The sequence below is a fragment of the Myotis nattereri genome (assembly GCF_964212035.1).
Source record: "Myotis nattereri genome assembly, chromosome: 16".
Lineage (NCBI taxonomy): Eukaryota > Metazoa > Chordata > Mammalia > Chiroptera > Vespertilionidae > Myotis > Myotis nattereri.
In genome coordinates this window covers 47,991,896-47,999,014 of record NC_138091.1, presented here as the reverse complement: position 1 = coordinate 47,999,014, position 7,119 = coordinate 47,991,896, and positions in this window count along the sequence as shown.

The following is a 7,119-nucleotide window of genomic DNA, read 5'->3' as shown; positions in this document are numbered from 1 at the left end:
TTCATTGTTACAAATTGAACATAATTAAAGCGTAGTGATTCATCACAACAACAATATGTAATTACATATGTGTTTCCCGATGGTCTTAGGCAACCCCTGTGAAAGGGTTGTTTGACCCCCGAAGGGGTCGCGACCCACAGGTTGAGAACCACTGCCCTAGAGGGTCTCCATTCCAAGTCTGACCTCCTTTTATTTCAGCATCCAAACATTTTTAATAACAAGGTAGGATCTGGGATTGGTTTTTGTAGCCTTGGTTCACCCCTTGGCCTCTCACAGGCTCGAAGTTCTGGCCCTTGGAGCTTTCATAGGGTTTGGTGCGACTGTGAGGGTTTCCAGGGACCTTGCCAAAATGCGTGTACCCCTCTCAGCCCTTTTGAGGACCAGCAAGCAGGACAGTGCCACAGCCCTTAGGGGAGTCCAGGGCCCGCTGGTCGAAGGTGAGGGCCTTGGCCTTGAGGATGCGGCTGGGGGTGGCTCCGGGACACGCACATCCTCTGGTACAGGCCCTACAATCACAGCAGTTTTGCCTTCCCGGCCACGAAGCTTTGTTTTCTAGGAAAGGGACAGAGGCAGCCAGTTGGTGCCACTCATGAGCAACCTCTCCAGCACCACTTGGTCGAAGGTGGGGTCGGTTCCTTTGGCCAGAAGCCTGCACAGCTTGGCCGACAGCCTCAGGTGGTCATCTGGCTCTTGGGCTCCTTGCGCTGGACCTTTTGTCTTCCTTGTGTAGGATGTGGACTCCCATGATGGTGCCTCCTGGTCCACAAGTCCAGAAAGGGCCCAAGTCTGAACACCTTCTCCACATGCCTTCCCACCTATTTCTTCCCTTGGCTCCCCCCCTTTCAATAGATAGCAGCACCAGGTTAGCTTCTCAAGCCCCAAACCTGGGCATCGGCCTTCGGTTCTCCCTCTCTCTCCATAACGACTCGACTCTCTCACCAAGAACCACTGGTTCTCTCTCCAGTATGTACCCCAAGTCCAGGCCCTTCTCTCCTTTCTCAGTGCTTCCCCCCAAGCCAGGTCAAATCACCTCTCATCTGAGTCTCTGCTCTAACCTCCTCTGATTCATTCTCCCATAGCATCTAGGTAAGCTTTTAAACGTATAAGCCAAAAAAACCAAAAACGTATAAGCCAGGCCTTTCACTACCTGGTTTAAACTCTGTACTGGCTTCCTTAGCACATAGAATAAAACCCAAACTCCTTACCAGCTGGATCTGGTCCCTGACTCCCTCCTGCTGGTCTGTAAGCTCTCTGAGGGTGGGGAACGCAGTATTTGTTCGGTTCCCATAGAAAAGGATGGGCCCAGGATGGAGCAGCTACTTCCTCCATGTGTTTGAATGGCTAATTGATGAGTGCTTTGACATCTTCCAAGGGGGGTGGGGTAAGCTGGTCCCGTAGCCTGGGCTCCAACCTGCCCCATTAGGGGTCTGTCTCATCTCTCTTTCTTCCTCTCAGGAGGCCTGTCTGCTGGCAGCCTCCTAATTATATTTTACTTGACTATAAATCTTTCCGTTAAATGTAATTGAAAAACATACCTTTCGAATCATCGCATTAACCTAGCATCCACTCTGAGGCAGTAATTAAAGACTTCCTAGAATCTCCCACTGGTTTGGGGAGGACTGGCTCAGAGACCATCCTCTGCCAACCCCAAATGTGGAGGCATCAGTCCTCCTGCCCCCAGAGAAGGTAGAGGCACAAACCCAGGCTGCCACAGGTCAGGCTCGGGAGCTTAGCATGTCCCCGTCTTCTTCCCCCACTGCAGGACTAAGACGCTGGGAGCAATGCCCAGCCCCAGCCCAGCACTCCTTCCACAACAGTCCCCTCTCCTGGGCTCCTGGCTCAGAGCCGCCTCAGGTGGAAGGTCAGGAAGGAAGAGGAAAGAGAAGGATCAAATGCTTTCCCAGCACCCAGCACCCAGCACCGTGAGTCAGGTCTGTTCCAATCAGTCTTCGCTCGCAGCTCCCCGGAGACAGGCTGAGGAGACCTACGCTGTGAGAAGTCTGCAACACGGGAGGGTTAGAATTCAAATCAAAAGGCCAATGTGTTAGAACCTGCAGAATAACAGCGCCTCCTTTCGGAGTCCCAGTGCTGCCTGTGGTGACAGGCGCCCTCAGGCCCGTGCCTCTCCCGCTCCAGGACTCCAGCCCCTCAACTCTACTGGTTTCCTAAGCCCAAAACTGGGGGTCATCCTTGGCAATGCTCTTGTACACCCCGCACCGGATTCAAAAGCAAAGCTACCTGCTCTGCCTTCAAAATGAATCCATCCTCATGGGTGCCTGGATTTCTCTCTCTCTCTTCCCTCTTGGTCGTCTGTTCTTTCCTGCCTAAGACACATGGTTCACTCACCTCTACCTCTTGGGCACCCTCATCACCATCTCCCTAACCTGTACACTTAGCCCTCCTCCTCCTCTCCTGCTTTGCCCTGACCAGCCCCTGACTCTTCCCCACTCGTAGTTTTCACACTCAACCCCGGAGAACATCAAATGGATGGTCTTTGCAGGCTCCTGGAAGAATAATCAGTCTCACCACCTGTCTTCCAAGAACGATGGGGTTCACTTACGGTACGACTTGGGCCAGGCTCTGAGCTGAGTGCTTTAGACCAGCAGTCACCAGCTGGTGGTCCGTGAGGTCCGAAAGGTTGGCGACCACTGCTTTAGACCAACACTGTCAGAACTTTCTACAATGGCAGAAATGTTCTAGTTCTGTCCTCATCAATATGGAGTCACTAGCCAATGTGAGGGTTTTTTTTTTTATTTCTTTATTGTTTAAAGTATTACATATGTCTTCTTTTCCCCCCATTGACATCTCCCCGGCCGTTTCTACCCCCCAGCACATGCCCTCACTCTCCCCCCACACACAGTTGGCGTCCATGGGTTATACTTATATGCATGCATACAAGTCCTTTGGTTGCTCTCTTATCCCCACTCTCATCCCTGCCTTCCCTCAGAGGTTGGACTGTCTGTTTGATGCTTCTATGTCTCTGGATCTATTTTTGTTCATCTGTTTATGTTGTTCATTATATTCCACAAATGAGTGAGATCATGTGATATTTATCTTTCTCCGACTGGCTTATTTCACTTAGCATAATGCTCTCCAGGTCCATCCATACTGTTGCAAATGGTAAGAGTTCCTTCTTTTTTACAGTAGTTTAGTATTCCATTGTGTAGATGTACCCAATGTGAGGTTATTAAGCATTTAAAAGGTGGCTAAAAGTGACTGAGGAAATGGATTTTAAATTTAAATTAATTTAAATGTGGCTAGTAGCTTCCACTTTGTTGGGGGGAGTGCAGGTTTAGACACATTATTTAATCTTTATAATTCTCTTGGGAGTAGGTATGACTATCCCCATTTTACAGGTGAGGAAGAGTAGCTAACCAGAATGATCCTTGAAGGCAAGGATCTTTGAATATCCCAGTGCCTGGCACATAGTAGGATATCAATGAAAATACGTGGAATAAAGGAACAAACCTGCCCCAGGTACTTCTGCCTTTGCTACGGAGGGCTCAGATTCTAATTTGAGTGTTTGCTTCCAGAGCCCAACTTCATCCCCTCCAAGGTATTTTCTCTTAAATATTCTCTCTAGTCCTTTCCCCAAGTTCTCTCCCTTAGGGTGACCCTGGGCTGACCCAGGAGTTCCCTATCCCTGAAATGTTTAGCTCAGGCAGGGATATGGGTTCCTTTATATAGCCTCAGTTCTGATGCCAAAGACTTTAACTAAAACTCAGATCCTCCTCCCTTCAAGGCAGGAGCCCTGTGGCCCAGTTAGGTCTCCTCCCTCCCCCTCCCTGCTCAGGGCTATTCCTCTTCCTCTGCTGGGGAGGGGCTGGGCTGAGGAGCCTGGTTATTTCCTCCTTTCAGTGGAATAGTCTGGAAACCACCCCCCTTTCCCCACACTTCTGGGTGTGCAGTGACTTAAAGGCAAGTAGGTGGGATACCCCCCCCCCCTCCACACACACACACCTCACCACCTGAGGAAGGAGACTGAGATATATCCTGTTGGTGGGATGCAAGGGCAGGGGCTCTTCCTTGAAACTGGCAACTGGGTTGTTCATGACTCCACTAGGAGGGATGGGAGTTAGTTAGCAGGAAGGACTTCCCAAAAGTCAGGAAATAAAGTAAAGGTATGAGGCCTCTTCCCCACTTAAGGGCTAAGAGTTAAATTCACTCACCTTCCTGAATGCCTTGTCCTGGACACCTTCTTGAATGGTCTAAGTAACATGTAGAAGTGACTGCTGGCTCAGTACTCCAGAGCTCATCCCCCTCCAACTTCTCCTCTCTTCCTCCTCACCCCCTTTTCCACCTCCTTCAGTTCAAGGCCCCGTGCTGGGGTCCAAACGGGGACCAGCTCCATAATACGTAGGCCAGGCGATATTAAGCCATGTCAAGAGGGAAGAGCTGACCTCTGATGTGTGGTCCAACCGCCTTCTGGCTATGAGGTGAGAGAAAAGGTTAGGGCTTCAGTCCAGTCCCAGCTCTGCTGGATCACAGCTGTGTAGTCCAGAGAAGTTGATCAACCTTTCTGAACCTCAGCTTTCTCATCTGTAAAATGGGGCTAACAACATCTGCCCTACAGCATTGTATAATTTGGAGATGGCTCAGGGGAAGTTCCTGACACAGGGTAGGCACTTAATAGTTTGTACTATTGCCCTAGCCAGTTTGGTTCAGTGGATAGAGCATCGGCTTGTGGGCTGAAGGCTCCTGAGTTCAATTCCAGTCAAGGGCACGTGCCTGGGTTGCAGGCTCGGTTCCCAGAATGGGGCGTGTGGGAGGCAGCTGATCAATGAGTCTCATCATTGATGTTTCTCTCTCTCTCTCTCTCTCTCACTACCTCTCTGAAATCAATATATATAAAAATATATGTAAGTAGTTTGTATTATTCTGACGATTATTTATTATTATTATTTTGCTAATCCTCACCAGAGGATATTTTTTCCATTGAATTATTTTTTCTTTTAGAGAGAGAGTGGGAGGGTGGGAAAGAGAGAGAGAAACACTGATGTGAGAGAGACACATTGGTTGGTTGCCTTCCACACACACCTGCAACCCAGGTGCAGGTCCTAGACCAGGAATCGAACCCATGACCCCTTGGTGTGCCAGCAAATGATTTAACCACTGAGCAACACTGGCCAGGAGTCATTATGACTATCATTGCTTAGGCTCCTGGAGGCCCTTTCTTTCATCCCCATGGATAAGAGGGGGCCTTCCCCTATTATTCTCCAGTTGGAACTTTCATCTGGACCAGAGCAATGGTTTCCTTACTGGCTTCCCTGCCTCCAGCCTCACTCTGCTCTGACCTCTACACCCTGTCAAAATTATTTTCCTAAAACTCAATCCAAACCCACCACCCCCTGCTGAAAATTCCTCCAAAATTCCTCCACTTCGTACCAGGACACAGCAAGCATAGTGATTAAGAGTTTGGGCACTACCCAGCCAGAGTGGCTCAGTGGTAGACCTATGAATGGTTTGATTCCCTGGGTTTCGGGCTCCATCTCCAGTATGGGGCATGCAGGAGGCAGCCAATCAGATTCTCACTCATCACTGATGTTTCTCTCTCTCTCCCCCTCTCCCTTCTTCTCTGAAATCAATAAAAATATATTTTTAAGAAAGAGTTTGGGCTCTGGGGTCAGACATGGGTTTGATGCTCAACTGTCACTTTCTAGCTGAGTCTTTCTGGCAAGTTCCTTAATATTCCTGAGCCTCCGTTTACTCATCTGAAAAATAGGATAACAGTACCTTCTTTGTGTGGTTATTATAATGAAGAAAGAAGGCAATAGCCCTACCTATTAATATGAGCATAGCAAGCAAGGCTGTCTGTAGGAGTTAGACTTCACAATTTTTAGAGCAGGATTGTCCGAATGAAGCACCTGGCCTGCCCATCCAACCTTGTTTTCTGTCATCCTCCACATGAACCCCATGTTTTGGTTGTAGCAGTGTATCACTCACTATTCCCTATGCTAAGACATTTTTAAAAAATATGTTTTTATTGATTTTTAGAGAGAGAGGAAGGGAGAGGGAGAGAGAGGGAGAGAGAGGAACATTGATGATGGATCAGCTACTTTCTGCACGCCCCCTACTGGGGCTGGAGCCCACAACCTGGGTATGTGCCCTGACAGGGAATCAAACCCATAACCTTTTTGGTGCATGGGATGACACCCAATCAATTGAGTCAAACAGGCCAGGGCCTGAGATTTCTTTATGCCTTTGCACATGCTGTCCTCATGGCCTAGAACAGTGATGGCGAACCTTTTGAGCTCGGCGTGTCAGCATTTTGAAAAACCCTAACTTAACTCTAGTGCTGTGTCACATACAGACATTTTTTGATATTTGCAACCATAGTAAAACAAAGACTTATATTTTTGATGTTTATTTTATATATTTAAATGCCATTTAACAAAGAAAAATCAACCAAAAAAATGTTGTCACCTCTGACACATGTCATAGGTTCGCCATCACTGGCCTAGAACAGCGGCTGCCAACCTTTCGGACCTCACGGACCACCAGGGGTCCGCGGACCACCGGTTGGCGACCACTGCTCTAAAGTTTCCTAGAATGCTCTTTCTCTCCTTGCCCAGTGAAATGGTAAACTCCTTATTCAAGCCTGGCCGTGGCGAAGCCTTCCCAGACCCCAGAGTGGGTCGATCACATCCTGATGTTCCACCATCCCAGCCTTTACCTCTGCTCAGCCCCGGGTTAAAAGCCACAGGCCGCTGAAACCGGTTTGGTTCAGTGGATAGAGCGTCGGCCTGCGGACTGAAAGGTCCCAGGTTCGATTCCGGTCAAGGGCATGTACCTGGGTTGCGGGCACATCCCCAGTGGGGGATGTGCGGGAGGCGGCTGATCGATGTTTCTCTCTCATCGATGTTTCTGACTATCTCTCTCCCTTCCTCTCTGTAAAAAATCAATAAAATATATTAAAAAAAAAAAAGAAAAGCCACAGGCCCAGGCTGCCTGGGCTGGAATTTAAACTCTGCCACTCCCTGCTCAGCTGGGTGACCTCAGGCGAGGTACTTCATCTGTTTGTGCCTCCGTTTCCTGATGTGGAAAGTGGGGGTGAAAATAATAGTATCTGTCTGAAAAAGGTGTGAGGAGTAAATGAGTTACTATATGTAAGGAATCTGT